Source organism: Carex rostrata, chromosome 13 (genome assembly GCF_964058835.1).
Source record: "Carex rostrata chromosome 13, lpCarRost1.2, whole genome shotgun sequence".
In the NCBI taxonomy this organism is placed as follows: domain Eukaryota; kingdom Viridiplantae; phylum Streptophyta; class Magnoliopsida; order Poales; family Cyperaceae; genus Carex; species Carex rostrata.
This window is the reverse complement of record NC_135930.1, coordinates 2,821,381-2,843,423: the sequence shown is the minus strand read 5'-3', so window position 1 is coordinate 2,843,423 and position 22,043 is coordinate 2,821,381. Positions and strand designations below refer to the sequence as shown.

General features: G+C 33.0%; 1 long non-coding RNA gene and 1 pseudogene across 1 annotated transcript; both read right to left on the bottom strand.

Annotated features, from left to right (window-relative positions):
• Positions 1-398: 398 nt before the first annotated feature.
• LOC144564795 (uncharacterized) lies at positions 399-902 on the bottom strand. Its single transcript, XR_013514744.1, has 2 exons — positions 761-902; positions 399-626 (listed from the first exon to the last, which is right to left on the bottom strand). It is a non-coding gene; the product is annotated as an uncharacterized LOC144564795 (long non-coding RNA).
• An 11,686-nt stretch (positions 903-12,588) lies between these two features.
• Positions 12,589-15,699, bottom strand: LOC144564468 (LEAF RUST 10 DISEASE-RESISTANCE LOCUS RECEPTOR-LIKE PROTEIN KINASE-like 1.1 pseudogene; annotated as a pseudogene).
• Positions 15,700-22,043: the final 6,344 nt, after the last annotated feature.

Genomic DNA, 22,043 nt, shown 5'->3' with positions numbered 1-22,043 from the left:
TCAACGAGGTTAGACGCAATCAGATAGAATAACAGTCCTGAGAAACAAAGGGGACAGATCCTTATTATACCAATTAGAAGCGGAGCAGTAAACAACGCTAAAGAGGGAAGACCGTGCATACCTGAATTACTAATGGCAAAAAGTGGAGGAAGAACGAACAAGATATACCAGAACAAGAACAAATGAACAAGATATATAAAAAAAAAAAAATCACATACACCGTGCACATACCTGAATTGTGGGGTACAACACGCTATATCAACAACTCCTAACCAAGCTAACATTGTACTAATTAAATTTGTTGAAATAGAGACCTAGTAGGAAAAAAATTACAGATCCGCCTAAAGAACATCCAAGAAACTAAACCTGACTAAAGAACAAGTAACAAGATAATATACCTGAGTGGAAGAAGGAATGTCTGGCAGCAAATCGACAGGTGCAGGAGGGTTGTTGAGGAAAGAGAGGATGTGTGTCCGTCCCTGCAGCATGGTGTCATCTAGAAGCTTTCCGTATGCCTCTTTTGCAAGAGATGCCACTCCTTCGTCTTCATCTCTCTTTGACTCTGTCAAGAGTGACTGAGCTACATCCATGTCCATTGTAGACCGATTTGGGATGAATATGGCTCCCTGTTTTTCATTTATTTAGAAACAAAAAAGTAATGTAAGACATTGCAAGAAATTGTGAAAGAAACAGAAAAATTCTCAAAATTAAGGTTAAAATTGCAAAATAATGTAATGTGAAATCTACAAATGAAATCTACCTCCATACTGTTTCAATTAAGCTTAAAAATGCAAAATCCTAAACCAATTGACAGAATTTCAAGAAACAAGATTGTAATGTGAAATCTAGAGAGGAAATGTAGAGAGAAATGGCTAAGAAGAGAGGACGCCTGTCTTCGTCTCTGTGAGGGGGTCTGAAAGAGGCGCGTCTGAAACGACTGTGCGAAGAGCGAGATAAGCTAGGAGAAACCGCACCAAATAGTCTCACATGCGCGGGAGGAGAAGAGAGGCCGAGGCTTGCAAAGAGAGATGATGTGTGTCCGTCCCTGCAACATCGTGTCAGCTAGAGGCTTTCCGTATGCCTCTTTTGCAAGAGATGCCACTCCTTCGTCTTCATCTCTCTTTGACTCTGTCAAGAGTGACTGAGCTACATCCATGTCCATTGTAGACCGATTTGGGATGAATATGGCTCCCTGTTTTTCATTTATTTAGAAACAAAAAAGTAATGTAAGACATTGCAAGAAATTGTGAAAGAAACAGAAAAATTCTCAAAATTAAGGTTAAAATTGCAAAATAATGTAATGTGAAATCTACAAATGAAATCTACCTCCATACTGTTTCAATTAAGCTTAAAAATGCAAAATCCTAAACCAATTGACAGAATTTCAAGAAACAAGATTGTAATGTGAAATCTAGAGAGGAAATGTAGAGAGAAATGGCTAAGAAGAGAGGACGCCTGTCTTCGTCTCTGTGAGAGGGTCTGAAAGAGGCGCGTCTGAAAGCGACTGTGCGAAGAGCGAGATAAGCTAGGAGAAACCGCACCAAATAGTCTCACATGCGCGGGAGGAGAAGAGAGGCGGAGGCTTGCAAAGAGAGATGATGTGTGTCCGTCCCTGCAACATCGTGTCAGCTAGAGGCTTTCCGTATGCCTCTTTTGCAAGAGATGCCACTCCTTCGTCTTCATCTCTCTTTGACTCTGTCAGGAGTGACTGAGCTACATCCATGTCCATTGTAGACCGATTTGGGATGAATATGGCTCCCTGTTTTTCATTTATTTAGAAACAAAAAAGTAATGTAAGACATTGCAAGAAATTGTGAAAGAAACAGAAAAATTCTCAAAATTAAGGTTAAAATTGCAAAATAATGTAATGTGAAATCTACAAATGAAATCTACCTCCATACTGTTTCAATTAAGCTTAAAAATGCAAAATCCTAAACCAATTGACAGAATTTCAAGAAACAAGACTGTAATGTGAAATCTAGAGAGGAAATGTAGAGAGAAATAGCTAAGAAGAGAGGACGCCTGTCTTCGTCTCTGTGAGAGGGTCTGAAAGAGGCGCGTCCGAAAGCGACTGTGCGAAGAGCGAGATAAGCCACCAGATAGTCTCTCACACGCGCGGGAGGAGAAGAGAGGCGGAAGCTTGGCATGCTCTCTCGTTCAATCTCGTAAGACAGAGGCACACTCTTTCTCCGTTGAGGAACAAAATGAACAGAAACAACTAAATGGCATTAAATAAGAGTATGGGAGGAGTGTAGCCGTTGCGATGGAACGGAAAGGATCTTCGGCATTAATTAGTAAGATATGGGAAAGATTGGGAACGAAGCTTGGAGAGAAAGCATTCCACTGAGGTTTTAATTTAGGGGTTTAGAAAAGACGTATTGATACCACCTGAGGTAACATAAGTTTTGAGGTTAGATCTAGATCGTTCGATCTGTTTTTGCACGAATATTAAAAGTACCGGTGCATTCCACATCGATCTTTCCTCTTAGCTGTGCTTGTTTTACAGATGCGTCAGAGACTCAGAGCACGCCGACGGCCGACCCATTGATTTTACAAGAGAGCAGAAAGGTTGTAACAGACAAACAGCACTCCTGTCTCTGGTGAAAAAGTTAATGATATCAAACGTCTTTTCCAAAATAAAAAATAAAAAAATGGGAAATTGGGAATAATGCATCGTAATATGAGCAGAGTTGAATGAATCGTTTGATGCAAATTAACTTATGACACTTGAATCAAAAATTTAATTAATGATGTGATTAAATGAATATAATGTCATCGGGTTTAGAACAATTTAATTTCATTTCAATTTTAATTTAATTTCCCTTCAATTTCAATTTTAATTATACTAAGAACATTTTTGCAAACCTGTTTGGAATATCCTCCAAAATTATATGCATGCAATTAAGAAGATAAACTAAACATCTGTCAAAGTAGAAGAACTGAATTAAACTTTTAAATTAAGAAGATAAACCTGTTTGTATAACTTGCCATTGTTGCATCGCCAAGTCTCCAAATCTATAAAGATTAGGGGTGTTCAACGGTTCGGTTTGATTTAGCATTGCAACCGAATCGATCTGAACCAAAGTTTTATTTCGATTTGTTCGGTTCAAACCAAAATATATTATTTTTCTTATTTAAAACAATTGATTTATAATAAACTGAAATATATTAAGAAATAAGCTGGAGTATTAAGAAATAAACTGAAATATTTAAAGCAATTGATTAATAAATAAACCAGGGTATTAAGAAATAAACCAGAGCGGTCCGGATCAAATTCATAATATATAAAAATTCAGTCGGTTCAATAATTCCGATTTTGAAAATTTTCAAACCGAACCGAACCGAACCGAAATTATAATTCGATTTTAAAAAACAAACCAAACCGAACCATTAAACCAAAAAAAACCAAACCGTTTAATTCAAACTAATTTAGTTCGGTTCAAAACCAAATAAACCGTAACCAATGAACACCCCTAATAAAGATTGAAACACAATCAAGTTTCATTTACAATTATTTTCAATTTTTCCATTGTTTCAACTTCTCTACAGTAAAGTGAAGAGTTGACAGGTCTCGAGTAACGAGTATCACACCGCTTTACTTTCCTTCATGTTTTCTTCTATAAAATATCCTCTGCTGCTCTTCATGTAGTGAGTTACTACTTACTATGAGTCATTCTGTAGGACCCACCCGTCCGTGATAAGTAATAGCAGTTGAGTCAGAAGGTTATAACAGAAAAACAACACTCCCGTCTCTGATCCAAAATGTAATGATATCAATTGTCTTTTCCAAAATAAAAAAAAATAGAATAATTACTAAATGAGAATAAGTTGTTGGAAATTAACGAATTTTTTTATAAACCATAATTAGAAAAAAGTTTCAATGAAATCAACATGATTATTTTTTTTTATATAAAAATTATAGGAACCGAAATGGCATTTCGGTTCCGAAATTTTTTTTTGAACCGAAATGGCAATTCGATCCGGAAATTTTTATAATTTTTCAACGTATTTTTTTCTTAAAATATGTGAAAACGGTTGGAACTAAAATGACATTTCGATTCAAAAAAAAAAAAAACTGAAATGGCATTCGGTTCTTCTGGTTTTTTTTTTTTTTTAAAAGTAATCATGTTGGTTTCATAAAAATCTTTTTTGTACTTATGGTTTATAAAAAAAGTTCGAAATTAACATATGACGCTTGAATCAAAAAATTGAATTTATGATGTGATTAAAGGGATAAAATGTCATGGAGTTTAGAACAATTTAATTTCACTCCAATTTTAGTAACGGTAAAAAGTTTTGAGATCAATAAGCTTTATACATAATTCGTTTTTTGTTGTTGAAATTTATTTATTTATTTTTAATTAATTAATTTTTATTTTTGTCAGAATTTGATCACTTTCTTCAAATGTAATATCAATTATATGGCAAAAAATGTAGCACGGTACATATATAGTTGTCTCTAATTTTTTTTTTCTGTCCTTACTTCTTAATAACACAAATAATAAGTTATTTTTAATTTGGCTATTCTTATTTTGTAATCAAACAAACATAATATCATTAATAGTCATAGATGGCTGGGTCCTACAAACAGTTCTAAAATAATTAAGAAGCCCACTCATGTAGTAGTTTCAGGAATATGCAAACATCAATCGGTGTCACATAATTAAATATAGACTTTTTTTTCCAAATTTTTTATTTCTACCATTTTTTGAAAAAAAAATAAACCAGAAAACTCAGATTTTTGAGAAATTTTAATTCTGCCCTAGTTGTAGTATACTGATGCGTCCCAAAGACTAGAGTCTGCACTGTGCCAATGCGACCACATAAAAAGTTATGACTAGATTTCTAGGAAATTTTTATTTCTTTTATTTAACCCATGCGGCCAAATAAAATATATTTATGGAAATTTGATTTGATTTTATAGTATTGTGCCCGTGCGTTGTGACGGAATGTTTTTTAAGATAATAAAAATGAATTCTCATACAAAATGACAAATATTTATTAATAAGATAAATCAATGAAAAAAGTATATATTTAACAATATTCATCGATATTAAAATAAAATTGGATCTAAATACAATATAGAATGAATCTCTCATCTCTCAAAGTGGTCGCCTGCAGTCCCTGTGTGGGATCCAAAATCAGAGAGAAGAAAGAAATGCCTTGTGCCTTAGCATGGATCATGTCATAGAATGAAAATTTTCTTCTTTTATAACTCTTGTGTGTGCATATATCTTAAAGTAATTTTTTTTAAAGCAGGAGTGTTTGCAAAGAAGTTCATACTTCTACATCTTATGATGATGGTTAATTACCTGTGAAGGAAATATGACAAAAATAATATTATAAATAGCATGTTTCTAGGGTAAGCTTACGTGAGATATAGTTTGGCATGTATATGTTGTTGGTTCTATCAATTATCATGATGAATACAACCTAATCTGATTGTTCATTGTAATGCTTAATTAAGATTAGCATGTTGCCTCGATAATACAACCTAAACTGATTCCAAAAAAACTTACCGTTGGTATGAATCTGTACCGGGCTCTACACTAATTCATGATCCTATATAACTTGATGAATGTTAAAATTAAAAAAATACCTCTAATCAAGGTCAAGATGAGATGAGCTGTAAAATCAGTAAGTTGTTAATCGACTTCGTTGTAAAATCAGTAAGTTGTTACTTGGAATTCTGATACAATAGAGCGAGCGAGGAATAGCGAACGACCTTCAGAGCGAACTTTGTAAATAATGGAATTCCAAGTAAGTTGTAAAATCAGTAAGTTGTTAAAAAAATACCTCTAACCAAGTAACACTGATTGATGTTTTTGTTTTCTGATTTTACGGCCAAATAAAATATATCTTAAGATTTTTATTTCTTTTATTTTTGTTATTTTAATTTTATTTTATATAAATCTTGAAAATTTGACATCCGACATTGGTTCTATCCACAATATTTTATTTTATTTTGGCAAAAACTTGATACTATCCCAAATAAAATTAAAATATCAAGATCTTCTGCATATACATAAAAAAATTATATAGATTATATGTAACAGCTTTATTTTGACATTTAAATTTTAAATTATTTTAATTCTAAACAAGAAAGTATAATAACCAAATTTGTATTATTTTTCATCTACCAAAAAAAAAATCCAAATAACCAGTTTTTGGTCAAATTTCGAGATTTAGAGATCCAAAACCGACTAAATTCAGATCCAGTGAAGTAACTCAATTTTTGGGTTTTAGATTGGAACTATCCGATTCGAATCCGCGACAATCCATTCGAAATAGAGTGTACACATTTTGAGTTATATATATGATCCTCGTGAGAGGGCATGCATGAGCCCCATATCAGAGACCATGCTGTTTTATATTCTTATATGAAAATGAAGATTGAAAAACAAAAAATATCCACGGCAACACAAAATTCCCCAAAATAAATAAACAAGAAAATTCTGAACAAAGATGGCTTGCAAGAAATACCTTGGGAACTTGAAAGAAGTCGAAGAAAACTAAAGAAGTTGGAGAAGAGATTGTTTGTTCACTTACCTAGATCGAGTCTGACACTCAGTTTATTCTGCGGAAGGGGGCCTGTTATTGAAAACAGAGAGGGCATGCAAGACTAAGAGAGCGAGAAACAATCAAAGCAGATGTAATATTGAACGTTGGGGTGCTTGATATATATATAGAGGCAATAGAAATTGAGGCGGTGAAAATAATCCTGCTATTAATAGATTAATTAATTAGTGCCGAAGTCATTTGTCTGGGTCACATACATTTTCCTTTTTTAATCTGATTTCCTTTTATATCTGGTTTGATTCCCTCACATCTAAATTTGACAATCCAATTACTATTTATAATTAACAACCTTGACACTATTAAGAAAGTATCTCACATTTATCGTTTTTTCAGTATTTTAATTTTAATTAGATGTACAGCGATTCATTACTGGTTGGTTTATATTGAGTTTTAATTTAGGGACAATTTCTTTATTTATCCTAAAAAATAAATATAATTTTTTTTGTCTCTAAAGATTTAAATTTATCCTATTCGCCTTTCAACTCTTACAATATTATTTTATTTATATCTTATAATTAGTTTCAATTTAATTAAAAACTACCTTGACTGTCGTCTACCCTACAACCAACTTTGTATTTTTTATTTTTGTTTTATCCTTAACGGCAGATGGTGCAACCATTATTATGTAATTTTAAATTGTTTCTAATTACTTTGACTTTTGTGTCAGAAAATTTGTGTACTCATACCAAATATTAAAACACAATAATTTTAATAGTAAAACTTACAATTCGAAAAAGGTGAAATGGTAATGCAAAATCTGTGGTCAGTATGGTCACTACTCTTCAAGTTGTGAGAGAAGAAAACTGAATGATACTATGGACGATGTACCAACTAAAGAGTCGTAGAAATGGTACTTTTTGTATAGGTATAGAAATGATACTTTTGGTGTTTTCCAATTTTGGCATTTTTGTAGTAATCAAAAATGTATTTTTATTAACTTAATTGGGTGATCAGTTTATGTGATTTTCAATTTTTATTCTAAATTGGAGAATGTTTGCTTTTGCATGAAATTTGATACTGTTATGAGAAACAACACAAAAATGAAGGTATGATATTTAGTTTTTATCATCTCTTCCTGTTCATGGTTAATAGGTTGGATATTTCTGTCATTTACTGTTTAAGTTATACTCTGTAATGAGTATTTTTTTCTGTAATTTACTGTATAAGTATACACTGATCTTATTAAAGAAATCACAGTACCAGATCAGCAAAGCTTGTACATGCATTTAGATGAAAAATAAAGTAAAAAATCACTTGCATTGGCATTTAGGATTCAAGCAATCAATCAAGTTCCATTAAATTGACAGTAGAACTGTCTGCCATACAAGGTTTTGACTTTTGAAAAAAATCTAAAAGAAAGGACCTAGTTCTAATTAAGGAAAAAGAAAGAAAATGATAGAAAGTAAAAAAACTAGAAAATAAGACAAGTAAAAGAAAATTAAAAAGTTGCAGCGTGCAGATTTCTAATATTAAGCTCCCTGCCATTTTGATTTTTTTTTTCTTCTGCTATGCTTTATGTTGTTGTCTCTCAAACCAGCTTCGATATTCTCTCTTTATTTCTTTTCACTAGATTAAGTGCTTTTTATCGGATCTTTTCTGTTTCTTTTTGTGTTCAGAAGTGGTAAATGTCAGAGTACCAAGTTGAGTTATTGTACCCAGGTGTACTAATTTAAGGTTGCGGAGGGAATTTAAGGTTCATTGGATTTTTTTGGACATGGTAATGCTTTCCTATTACAGATTTGTCCTTAATTGGATATGTTTGCCACATACATGTTCATTTGAATTGCATTAGAACTACGAAACTGATCTACTTTAAGTTTGGCAACATAAATTAGCCGCTTAGTGCAAATCTGTTTCCAAATTTTTTTATTTTGGAATATTTTAATTATGTGCAAATCGTCCAAGCTGTTGTAGTCCAAGCTGTTATTGTTCTCCCTCCAAAATTTGCTCCAGGACTCTTTAGCAATTGGGACCCTAACAAAATTTGCTTGCAGTAACTCTTTAGCAATTGGAACCCTAACAAAATTTGCTCCAGGACTTTGGCACTTAGTCCAGAACCAGAATTTAGTTTAAGTCGGAAGAGGAATGAACTATGACTCTTAGAAATACAGTACCTGTTCAGCGAGCTTCTCATGATTCTTTCTGGTACAAATATTGTACCAGCTTAATCACAAACTCAACTGCAGCTTGATTGACCCTATACTGGTATAGGTGAGCTACCAGTTTTGTGTGATGAATCCACCAACCTTTGAGGGTGTTAACAAAATGTATTTAGTTTGAATTTTGCTCAACTATGATACAATTTATTTATTTCTTGAGACAAATCTATGATTTTTCAGTTCTTGAGACCAATTTATTTAGTGACATGACAAATAATTCAGTGTTCAGAACTATTTTTAATTGGATATGTTTGGTGATCCTTTCCTATTACAGTTATTTTAGAGGATACCTTTGGTGATTCTTAACTAAATTTCTTCTGATAATACCTCAGGATCAGATTTTAGCATAGTCAACCGCACCAACTTTTAATTTCTCACAGTACCAGTCTTTATTTCAACTGAACTGATATATATTTCATTTATGAATATATTAAGATAGGATCAAGTGAAAGGACTAAAAGATACAGCAAGGTGCCTGTATCGAGTTCAAACTTCTAAGGAAACAAGTGCGAAATTGCCAAAGTGGGGATGCACTACAAAATTTGATAAGGTAAGAAGAACACAAGATTATATCAAGTTGGTGTATTCTCATGTGGTTTTTGACTGCTATTATTCTGGTGGAAGTGAATCTGAAATCAACTCAAACAAGTTACAACAAGATCAAGTCTAGAGAGACCTAATTATGACCTTACACAGTGAACCTCTAGCGATTAATAGCCACCAAATTTCAATTTTGGGTCAATTTGCGAATTGTTTGAACTTCAATGAATTTTGAGGATTTTGAGAAGTGAAAAATACTTGAAAGCAAGAAAATTAGAAAAGAAATTAATCCAGCTACAACAACACAACATACATTGTTAGGTTGAAGACCTAATTTCACTCAGCAATTCTCAAATTGTACAAACAACTAAGAATGGAATCAATTTTTTTATTAATCAGGAACGCAGATCCAACAATAGCGAAACGTCAAGTGTGAGGTGAAACAACAAAATTAGTTATGAATTGACTAAATTGAATCCATACATCGATTCCCTATATGCTGACCAAATTAGAGAAACAACAATCATTCAAAATGATCTGTCCCAACGGATCTGCTACAGAACGCGCCAGCTGCTCTCCAGTTGCTGACCGCGTATTTTCTCCTGTTCTGGCGATGCGGGGCCCTTCTCTCAGTGGTTCGATTTCGATGCCTTCAACGGTCGCGGATAGGTTATTAAACGCGGACCCCAGTCGCAGGGCTATAGATTTTATATGATTCATGACCGCCTGCCCTGGACCTCGCCAATCCTAGATAAACATATTGACAGAGCATTTTTTGTATCGTGCAGCACAAGAGTCACATAAGTTCCTGTTTTGACTCTGTTGTCTATGCAGTGTATGAAGCAAAAAGAACTCTGTCAATATATTAACCCAAATTTTGTTGCTCAACCTGAAATTCATCAATTCAGGACTAATTATTGCCCATTCATTTATACTAATTATACTTTTTGGAAACTCATCATGCATCATTATTTTTGTTTAGCACTAATTGGTGCGACTAACCAATAAATTAATCCCTTTCGGTGAAAGACAGGATTTTGTTTCCATCTCCTGATATAGGCGGAACAATTGGAAAAATCATAAACTGGAGATCTCCAGTGTGACAAGTTAGCCTGGACAAGATATGATATTACTTCCCTAATTAGCAAATGTTTAACAAATTTAATTTATTTCAAAATTTTGATGTATATTATTGGTTTCTAAAGTATAATTTCGTCTAATGATTACTAAAACTCATTGTAAAAGGAGATGAATGAAATGAAGAAAAAATAAAAATAACATTTAATTCTCTCCAATATTTCGTCTAATGATTACTAAAACAAGAATTGTAAGAAAAATATGTTTTTCTTTTATCACATTTAAATATTATACGATTGAAAATATTGTCAAGTTTATGAAAAATAAACAAAAACGCCTCGAGTATCTCAACTAACGAAATTAAAAAAACACCAAGAATAGTGAAGTGTATTGGAAAGATGTACAGATGTAAAACCATATTTTTCAAAGTTCAAACCATATTTTTCAAAAAATGAAAAATTGTACAACAATCACGCAATATATTATTGTACAGATGTACTCTCATGTAATTTACTCTATTACTCTATATATTCTGTGTAAATCCCCCTAGCAAACATAAAAAATGTTTTAATTGAACAGCATAATGTTGATACCTTATCTGCTAGTATTAGGTGTGGTAGAGTTGCTCTTCCAACTATCAGTCATAGTATCGGAAGAAAAGTTTGTTTCACCCTTTAACAAATAAGTTTCATCCTTTATCATATTTTCCTCAACCATTTTATCTCCATTATAGTCCCCTTTTTTTATCACTCTTAGTGTCTCCAAAACCTCCTTTATAGATGGTTTCAGTTTGATGTGATTATTACAATACAAGTAATAAATTCTAATTTACGCTCAATTCGGTTGCAAGTGTACAACCTTGTCGAGTAGTACTTAGGGATCGTCTCCACAGGGACAAGTTGGAATATTAACTCTAACCTAACAATTTAATTTAGTTAAAGTGAAATAAAAAGGTTTTGTGTTTGTTCAAGTGGTTTGTTTGATAGTGATCGAACTAAATTAAACTAAAGTCTTAAGGCGAAATTCGGTTTTTAACAAGAATGAAAATTAGGGTTTCTTAGGGTTCCTATCCACTAGTGTTACGATTAATTGGTTTGTAAATTTTGTTCTTATATTTATGAAGGCACAGTTGGATGTTGTAGGTACAAAGTGATATCTCTATATTAATACCATCTTTAAATTAGAATAAACGTCACCTCTCGGTACTTGGCTACTCTAATCTAAAGTCATTAAGTTCTTACTGTCCCAATTGATCTAGAAAACTATCTTTCACCTCTCGGTACTTGGCACAATTTTCTAAACTATTAGGTAAAGCCCGTATAAGACAAGCGTCACCTCTCGGTACTTAGCCTATCAAATACTCTATTCCTTATGGTCTGGACCTAATATTCAATTTCTCAATTGCAAATACCAAATCCTAGGGTTTCATGTGATTTCGATTAAGTCTTCACAATCAATTAAAATAAATAATAGATCATAACAAAGAACAAGAATATATAAAATAAAACCAACTAAATCATAACAAAAGTTTCAAGTACAGCCCTAATCAACCCTAGAAAAGCCTTTAGCCAGTCATGGCTAAATCACAAATGAAATCAAAAGAATAAAAGAGTTCCAAAGAAAAGAAATTAATAAAACCGGTTGATCAATGATGTTCTCTCCTTCCTTCTTCTCTCTTCCTTGCTTTTCCTTGTTTTTCCTTGTTCAAAACTAGAAATTCTGCCTAAAAAACCGTCCTTAATCTGTTCTACAGGTCCCTTTTTTATACCCCCTCTAAAACCTAAAAATAACCAACCAAAAATAGCAAATTCGGGCTCTGAACCGACATAATTGCGGGCCGCAATACATTCATTGCGGGCCGCAATGAATGGAGGCAGTTAATAGACTGCGCAGAAAAATCTGGAGAGGTTGTTGCAGACAGCAATAAAGGTCCTTGCGGGACGCAATAAAAGTTCGGGAAATGCTGTCTGGAAGCTGGCTCTGTCTGATAATGTTGCGGCCCGCAATAACTTCATTTCGGTCCGCAATAAATGTGAAAGATGCTCCAAATTTCGTGTTGACTTGCTACAGATCGCTTGTTTTGCTCCGTTAAGCTCCAAGCACTTGATTACCTGCAAAATAAACATAACTAGGGCAGTAACTTGAACTTTTGGACAATCAAACCTAATTTCAACAAAACTTGGCTTAATTTACATAACAAACCCTCGATTTCAATAGATACAATTTCGGCTTATCACAGTTCCCTATCAGGTTGCAAGCATTGAAATGCCAGCTCAGCAACCAAAGAAACCATGCAGCGCACCTTCCAATTTGACCTGAACCCGAGAGCTGAGTCCACCAACTCGTCCAATTGACAACTCTGTATTTTGTTTAACGCCATATTCGCAAGGTTGATCTCATCTATGCTCCTGCTCAAATCTACATCTTGTTTTGATGAAATCAATTCCATCAAAACAACCCCAAAACTGTATACGTCACTCTTGTCAGTAAGATGGTAGCACTAGTAGTACACCGGGTCCACATACCCAGGAGTACCCTGAGGAACCGTCGAAACATGTGTCACATCCAATGGGAACAAACGCGACAAACCAAAATCACCAACCTTGATATAGAAACTATCATCTAGTAATATGTTATTTGTCTTGACATCTCGATGAATTATTGGGGGCTCAACTGCGTGTAAATACGCAAGGCATTTGCTGTCACACCCCGCAGCCTCAGGATGTGACAGGGCCCTGCCGTAAACATACAGTTTCCTGTATGCTTACAAGGCAAGTACGATATAATTGATAACCAATCCCAAACAAACAAAAATGACACAAATTCACATAACGGTTCAAATCAAAATATCAGATAGGCCATAGTATACAAAACAGTATCTCATATGGATACAGTCAGAGGACATGACATAGAGAATATATATCACAACCAAAAATATATGTACATCTCTAGTCAAATACCAAACAAAAACTCGGTAGAGGTGGCATATACCAACGGCCTAGATCCGACGTGCCTTTCCACTATCAGCTGCACCAGAACCTGAAAAAGTAACCCAAAAGTGGGGTGAGAATAAATTCTCAGTGCGAAATTTGCCACAACGAGTCGCTGGACTTGCAATCTAGTTCCATTTCCAAAAAGAAACCACAACTAAAGCATTTTACAATTTTATATCAGTATATAAGAAAAATGCATAAACCTGACAACAGATGATCGAATGAAATCAATAATACGGAATTGCCAAATTGAAATTCAAACCAACGCAATTTTTAGGGCTTAACTCATCTTATTAAAGCTGGTAGCACTTACAGATGTTCAACCGAGCTGGACCCTTTATCAAACCCCCATCTGTAGGGTTACTGACACCTACAGATGTTCCACCGAGCTGGACCCTTTATCTGACACCCATCTGTAATGCTTTGGCTTAACCATTTCCTAATTTCTGATTTCAAGTCATATTAAGAAAATTCATTCAACCTTATTCGGAATATCGTAATATCAACTGACCGTCCAAACGCATTATCACGCCGGATAACGCCCTAGAGTCACAGAGACGTTACACAATAGTCATCCATAATCACAACCATAATAAAGTCACTCGCCCCTCACCCCAACCGGTACTGGGGACTGTAGAGGGCCAGGTAGGCTAAAGCTTTAGGATCCTGCGATCAAAGTCGGCTAGCAGACTTTGCAAATTCCACATTCACCAACCAGTGGTGACACATTCATAATCACATTCCAATTTATGATGACTTTCAATCTAAGATTAGATCATAATAGATCGACACAATTTGAAGACCATACCAGCATGCAAGTTCATTAGATCACAGCAATTCGAGTTTAAATAGATTGGGCTATGCAGATGCAATGCACAATTCAATTAATGCAACAATAAGTATTCAACATGACAACCGAATAACAGTTTAATTCTGAAAATGAAATATCAGACAAGTGCAGAAACCCCGCACCTGTTTAGGACGATCAAGATCCGCCCTTATGTCTCAGACGTCTCGAGAGATTCCGTAACTTGTTGCTCTACCGGTTCTATTTAAGATATACACATAAATATAATTTAAATATATACGGTAGCTATACGATTAAAGCTAATACAATTAGGGTTCGATTTCCATTTGATTTGCCCTGATTATACAGTAAGAATCATTTCTGGGTATCCTATTGCGGCCCGCAATGAAACCTGTTACGGCCCGCAACCAACCAGTCCGAAATTCTGGTCTGTCTATTCTCTGTCTTATATCTTGCGGCCCGCAATAATTTTTCTTGCGGCCCGCAATACCATATTCAGGTTCAGATATTCTCTGTCTCCTATCTTGTGGCCCGTAATAATTCCTCTTGCGGCCCGCAATACCATACTCAGGTTCATATTTTGCTCAGGTTTGTATAATACTAACCTTTTGATTCGAAACCATTCGTTTCCCGCATAACCGAACATGTATTCTTATTTCCTATACCGTTATAATAACATCTACTACCCTTTTTTTTATTATAGAAATCTAAATTAGGTCAACTAACCCTAATTCGATCGATATTCAATTGGTATTCGGTTTAATCAACAGATCTCGTTTTTCTTATACGTGTCAAGTTTATACGGTTAACTAATCAATAGATTGACAAAATTCACAATTTCTCGAATTCATTACAAAACCCTAATTCCAGAATTTCAAGGTTTTAAATCCATTAAACAAGAATCGATAAATTCCACAAGTTATGATTTACTCTATTAAACCCTAATTCCAATTATCAAACCCTAATTCGAGTTTCACACGTAAATTCGACAAATCGAGAAAATTAGGGTTTCAAGAAGGGTTAAGAGAGTTAGAGATATACCAAATTAAGAGTTTGAAAGGATCGATAACTTGGTTCTGATCTCGAATCTCCAGACAGTTCGATCGATCTCGCGGCAATTAAGCTTCCTTTCTCTCTTTCTTTTCTTTTTCCTTGCGCACTCACAACCCCCTCAAGCCCTCCCCGAAATAAATTGGTTTCGGAAGAGAAGGAAAGGGTTTTTATTAAATTTTGGTTCTTTTGCAATTAAGCCCCTCCAATTTGTTAATATTGCATAGTTGATGAATTTTGCATATAAACCCTCTTATATAGTTTTATTAGTTAAATTTTTATTATAACGTAACATTTGCTGTCTGGATAGCAATTGACAAGCGAACCGGCTAGGCCAATGGAGGTGATCGGCAACAGTGCCATTGGGGATAAACTCGAAGACGAGAAGCAGCTCCCGGCTGGAGCAGGCTATGCAGCCAAAGAGAGTGACGAGGTTCGGGTGCTAGAGACGAGAGAGAATTTCAACTTCATTCATAAATTGCTTGGTGCTTTTGTAGTTTTTTGAAGGTTAGTGGTTTTTATACCAACTAACAATTTCATTGAAAAAAATGTATTTACAATGGATCAAATGACCGTAATTTCTAAATTTACTTTTTTATTCTCATAAAATATAATGTAGTATTTTAATCCTCATCTCGCTCCACGATTGGATCCGCTTCTTCGAACACCGCCACACTCCGACGGCAATTGGATCTACTTATCGTCACGCTCCAACCGAGATGTTGATCACCGTAATACATTAATCGCCATCTCGCTCCACGATCGGATCCGCTTCTTCGACCGTCACTGCGCTCTGACGACGACCGGATCTACTTACCGTCGCGCTCTAATTGAGATATTGATCACCCTAATGCTATCTCGCTCCACAATCAGATTCGCTTCTTCGACCACCTCCGCGCTCCGACAACTATCGAATCTACTCATCAACGCGTTCTTATGAAGATATGAACTCTATGCTTCGAGCTCCGACGATAACAGTCTCGGCTCTATTTTTGAAAAAAACAAAAACTTTTAAGTTATTTAATAATTGTTATTCAAAAAGAATTCTCAAAATAGATATAACTTTTTATAAATTAAATGTCCTAGAAGGATCACAATATTTTATGGATTACCTAGAAGTACTTTTGAACCGAGATCAATAACTCAGAATCTAAGCATTTTTATTTTTTTTCCAATAACACATAAAGTAATATATTAATTTTTCTTACAACCGCGAAAAATCCGACCTGAAAAATATTGATCCGGGTTATTTATTGCAGTCTTTCTAATAAATCAAATTATATTGTATTTTATCTATTTTCAAAGAAATATATTCAACATTTCTAATATTATAATACAAAAAATAACAAAATTTAAAAAATTCTGTTTTATAAAAAATAAAAAATTTGAGACCGTGGGAACCCCACGGTCCTTATGGTTTTTGAAAAAAAAAACCAATCATATTGGTTCCGTAAAATTCGTTTTATTAATTATGGTGTATGAAAAAAATTCGAGTTTAGACCAGGGCCGTCCAATTAGAATCCAGGCCAATCTACCTCGAGATGAAACACACAGAGTCCCTTTAATATTCATGCAAAAGCAAATCGGACGGTCCGGATCTAAGGTAAGCTATAATCATTTCTCCCACGACTTCAGTCTGGTTTTCTGGTGAAAAATTCCATGTTATTCTAAACATAATTATTCGTTGGGCTTAAAAGATAGTTGACTTAGTCAAGGTCTTCTCTTGTCGCAAGTACAAGTCTTTATATACCATTAATTATTCTATCTTTGCATCACCTCGATCCTACCATTGACTGGAAGTAAGCTCAAAAAATATAACAAGAGAATAAACTTATTTATCACAGTCACATTGAAATATGGACGGTTCAGATAATCAGATCGATATGTTAGAAATCTCTAGTGGATTGAATTTGGGTAGGGTACGGGTACCTCGGGTACGGGTAGGGCGGGTAGTCGGATAGGGTGGGTACGGGTAGGGCGGGTAGGCTGGTACGGGTAGGTCGGGTAGGGTTTTAAAAAAGTGCACCCTACCCGTTTCAAACCCGTGCCCGTCCAGGATAACGGGTACGGGTACCTCGGGTACGGGTAGTCGGATAGGGCGGGTAGGGTACGGGTATTTTATTTTTTATTTTTTATTTTTTCTTTCTGTTTTTCTTTCGGTTTTTTTTTTCTGTTTTTTTCTTCTGTTTTTTTTTTGTTTTTTTTTCTGTTTTGTTTTTCCGTTTTTTTTTTCTGTTTTTGTTTAATTTTTTTTTTCTGTTTTTTTAGTTTTTTTTCTGTTTTGTTTTTCCGTTTTTTTAATTTTTTTTTCTGTTTTGTTTAATGTTTTTTTTCTGTTTTTTTTTGTTTTTTGTTTTTTTTTTCTGTTTTTTTTCTGTTTTTGTTTCTGTTTTTTGTTTTATTTTACAGTGTCGTACGAATATTATTACATGTTTATAATTCGATTTTTATAATATGAATAGTTCGATATCAAATAGAGTATATATAAACATGAAATTATCAAGTCGCAACTTTATAATTTATAAATGAATAAAATATGTACCTTATATATAAAAATTATTCGTGCGAAAATTTGTATATTTATACGGCTAAGTACAAATCTATTTATTTATTTCTTTAAAAACAGAAATTAAAACAGAAATTACAAAACAGAAATTAAAAACAGAAATTAAAAACAGAAAGTAAAAAACAGAAAAATAAATCTAATCTATTTAAAAAAAAATCTAACATCTTTTCTAACCTATTAAAAATAAATCCGAATTTCAAAAAAAAAATCTAACATATTCAAAAAACAAATCTAATTACTTCACAAATTTAAAAAAAAAATGTAACATCTTTTCTAACCTATTAAAAATAAATCCGAATTTCAAAAAAAAATCTAACATATTCAAAAAACAAATCTAATTACTTCACAAATTTAAAAAAAAAATCTAACATATTTTCTAACCTATTAAAAATAAATCCGAATTTCAAAAAAAAAAATCTAACATATTCAAAATACAAATCTAATTACTTCACAAATTTTAAAAAAAAATCTAACATCTTTTCTAACCTATTAAAAATAAATCCGAATTTCAAAAAAAAAATCTAACATATTCAAAAAACAAATCTAATTACTTCACAAATTTTTAAAAAAAATCTAACATCTTTTCTAACCTATTAAAAATAAATCCGAATTTCAAAAAAAAATCTAACATATTCAAAAAACAAATCTAATTACTTCACAAATTAAAAAAAAAATCTAACATCTTTTCTAACCTATTAAAAATAAATCCGAATTTAAAAAAAAAATCTAACATATTCAAAAAACAAATCTAATTACTTCACCAATTTTAAAAAAAAAATCTAACATCTTTTCTAACCTATTAAAAATAAATCCGTATTTCAAAAAAAAAATCTAACATATTCAAAAAACAAATCTAATTACTTCACAAATTTTAAAAAAAAATCTAACATCTTTTCTAACCTATTAAAAATAAATCCGAATTTCAAAAAAAAAAATCTAACATATTCAAAAAACAAATCTAATTACTTCACAAATTTTAAAAAAAAATCTAACATCTTTTCTAACCTATTAAAAATAAATCCGAATTTAAAAAAAAAACTAACATATTCAAAACAAATATTACTTCACATCTAACAAATCTAACATAAACTAAATAAATCTATCATATTCAATAAATCTATCAATCCTAACATAAAATAAATCTAAGAAATGTAATTATTTAACAAATTTAACAAATCTAATTACTTAACAAATTTAACAAATCTAATATAAAATAAATCTAACAAATCTAATTACTTAATAAATTTAACAAATCTAACAAATCTAATTACTTAACTTTCAATAAATCTAACTTAAACTAAATTTACTCTACAAAAATAAATTAATCTAACATAAAATAAATCTAACCTTTAAATCTCGCGGAAAAATCTTGCGGGAGGTGCCGAACTTTGTAATTTCGATACCTTCGTAATTCCGTTTGCGTATTTGTAGAATGAATTAAATTACAACTATATAATTTTTTTTTAAAATAAATAGAGAAATTGAGAATAATGAAAATTGAGAGAATGAGAGTTTGAGATAGAATGTGGAGAGAAAGAGAGTTAGAGGGGGTGTATTTAAAGAAAAAAATTGGAGGGGGAAATTAAATTCGAAATTAAAAAAAAAAAAAAAAAAAAACCGGGATTTGACCCGGGTGGGTCCGGCCGGGTTTGATTTGACTGGTCCGGGCCCGGTTTGTCTGAACCGGCGGCAAAAAAATTCAAATTTCAAATGAAACGGGTAAACGGTAAAGGGTCACGGGTAAACGGGTAAACGGGTAAAAGGGTAAAAGGGTAAAGTTGGTCGGGTAAACGGGTGCGGGTATGGGTAAAACGGGTGCGGGTAGACGGGTTTTGGGTACGGGTAAAACGGGTACGGGTTGGACGGGTTTTTTCCCGAATCAATGAGTCCGGTCCGTCTCAAACCCGTACCCGTGTACCCGTTTACCCGCCTATACCCGGGCATGGGTACGGGTACCTCAGGTAACGGGTACGGGTCGGGTACAACGGGTCATACCCGTTCGGGTAAAAGCAAAAGCCTAGAAATCTCCAATGATATTTGTACGGTTGGAGAGGACAATTATGAAAGTTATTTAGACCAGAATAAAAAATAGAACCAACTGAAGCAACAGGTGCAGAAGGAAAAGAGAAGAAACAGCTATACAAATATCTCATTTCATTATCCTGGTGACCTCATACAGTGTTACACTACTACATAAAATGGTTCCATACGCGGTTGAAAAATAGAGTCTGTAAATTCGTAAATTACATACGTAAATTGTATGCAGTTCTATGTTTTTTTTTTTTTTTTTTTTTTTTTTTTTAATTTTGCAGATTTTTTGAGCCAAAAGCCCAAAACACATTATACCTAGTTTAAAGTAAAATTGTGTCCGAAAACATTAATCTTACACATTTTTTTTTTATTAAAAGCCTTATTAATTCATTTTTTTTTCAATGTTTTCGTCAAAACACATCATACACAGTTTTTAAATTAAAACTGTGTACGAAAACATTATTGTTTTTTTATTTATTAAAAACCGTATATAATTTATATTTAAAAAAAATGAAATCTTAGAATATCTGAATTCAAATCAAACCCTAGATCTGAATACCAAAAACAATAAACTAAATTTAAAAAACTATAAATTTAAGGAAGCTAGTAACAGTACCTGCACTATACTATCATAACTACTTGTAGGAACCACAAAAAAACTTCAGCATTGAATTTTTTTTAAGTATTAATACCTATAGAAGGAAGTATTTATACTTATGCACAGAAGTATTTGTACCTATGATGTAAACAATTTTTACATAAATAATTGTTTCTCCAACTAAATATTCCAAATGTATCCACACCATAAATAACTGTGGGGGACCACTCAAATTAGATGGGGCGATACATGTTTTTAGAGGTGGTTTTTTATTTTTCTCCATTTAATCTTGTTCATATTTCTGACGATCTGTGATGAATTTTGTGAATGTACAATCACGAACGTCTTGTACATTATTTTCTTTTTCCAAATGAGATACATGATGACGTACTTTTGAACTCATCGTCACACAAGTATTTATAACTCGTTGTGCAAGTATTTATACCTATACTAATAAATATTTTTTTATATATGACACTAGATGACGTCTGAAACTATATTAATATCAAGTACTGTAAGTATTTATACCTATGTGATCAATTATTTTTGTTAGAGTAAAGTTGATGTGTGAACGATTGGGTAAGGTTGATACGATGATATATAACCCACTACTTTATTAGAGGAAGGTTAATGCAGGGATGATTTGGGACTAGAAAACGAATTATCATAACAAGTTACGCATCCAAATATTAATATCTTATTTTCAAGTGTTAATATCTTATGTTTTAAGTATTTATATCTATAAAGGTTGACACGGTAATGAGTGCGGGAACTGGGAAAGGAGGGACAATATAATTAGTGGAGACAATAGAGGAAAAGTGTTGTAAATTTTTTTAAATAATAATTAGTGGAACCATATAATTAGCAGAGATAATCCATAATTTCTCTAAATGGAGTACAGGGATTTTGAAGGTACTAAAGTGAGGGTACTATTCTAAATTTAAGCACAACACATTCCATACCAAATACACTATATTTACGGATATAAATAACAATTATAATTACATCACATATTATTAGTTATATTAATAACATTCTAACTAAAAAACAAAAATATAACAAAAAAAATCTATGACTTTATACATTTAGATAAACAATACTTGAAATAATGACAAAAAAAAGAGTTCATCTCAAAACATTTTTGAGACTCTTCTATTTGTTTTTTTTACTCTTCCGTTCTAAGCGCAGACGGAGCTGTCAGAGAAGGGGTGAGGGGCGCGCAAAGTCGTCAAAATTGACTTCGGAGGAGAGAGTAAGATTCGCTTCCTCAGAGGAGAGGGATGGTGATGCGATTGGTATTGAATACGGGTGAGAGAACGATGAAGAATTAAAGGTGGGAATGGAAGTGACCAATCAACGAAAGTGACAGTAAGGAAGAAACAAAAATAATCGTGGGTGGGTCTTGGAAGAGAGAAAGCAGAAAAAATAAAATAGAAACATGATGTGTGCACTTGTGTGAGTCAGGGTTCTGGCAGTGGGGACCCACATGTCAGTGACCTTATTTATTAAATTTAATTCCTTGTATTTAATGGTTTATATTAGTCTAATTGATAATTGTGTATTTCATCGATTTCAAATGTTCTAATTATCTTATGTGTATGTATCTATTTAACTTGTTTTGATATTAATGAAGAGCAGTATT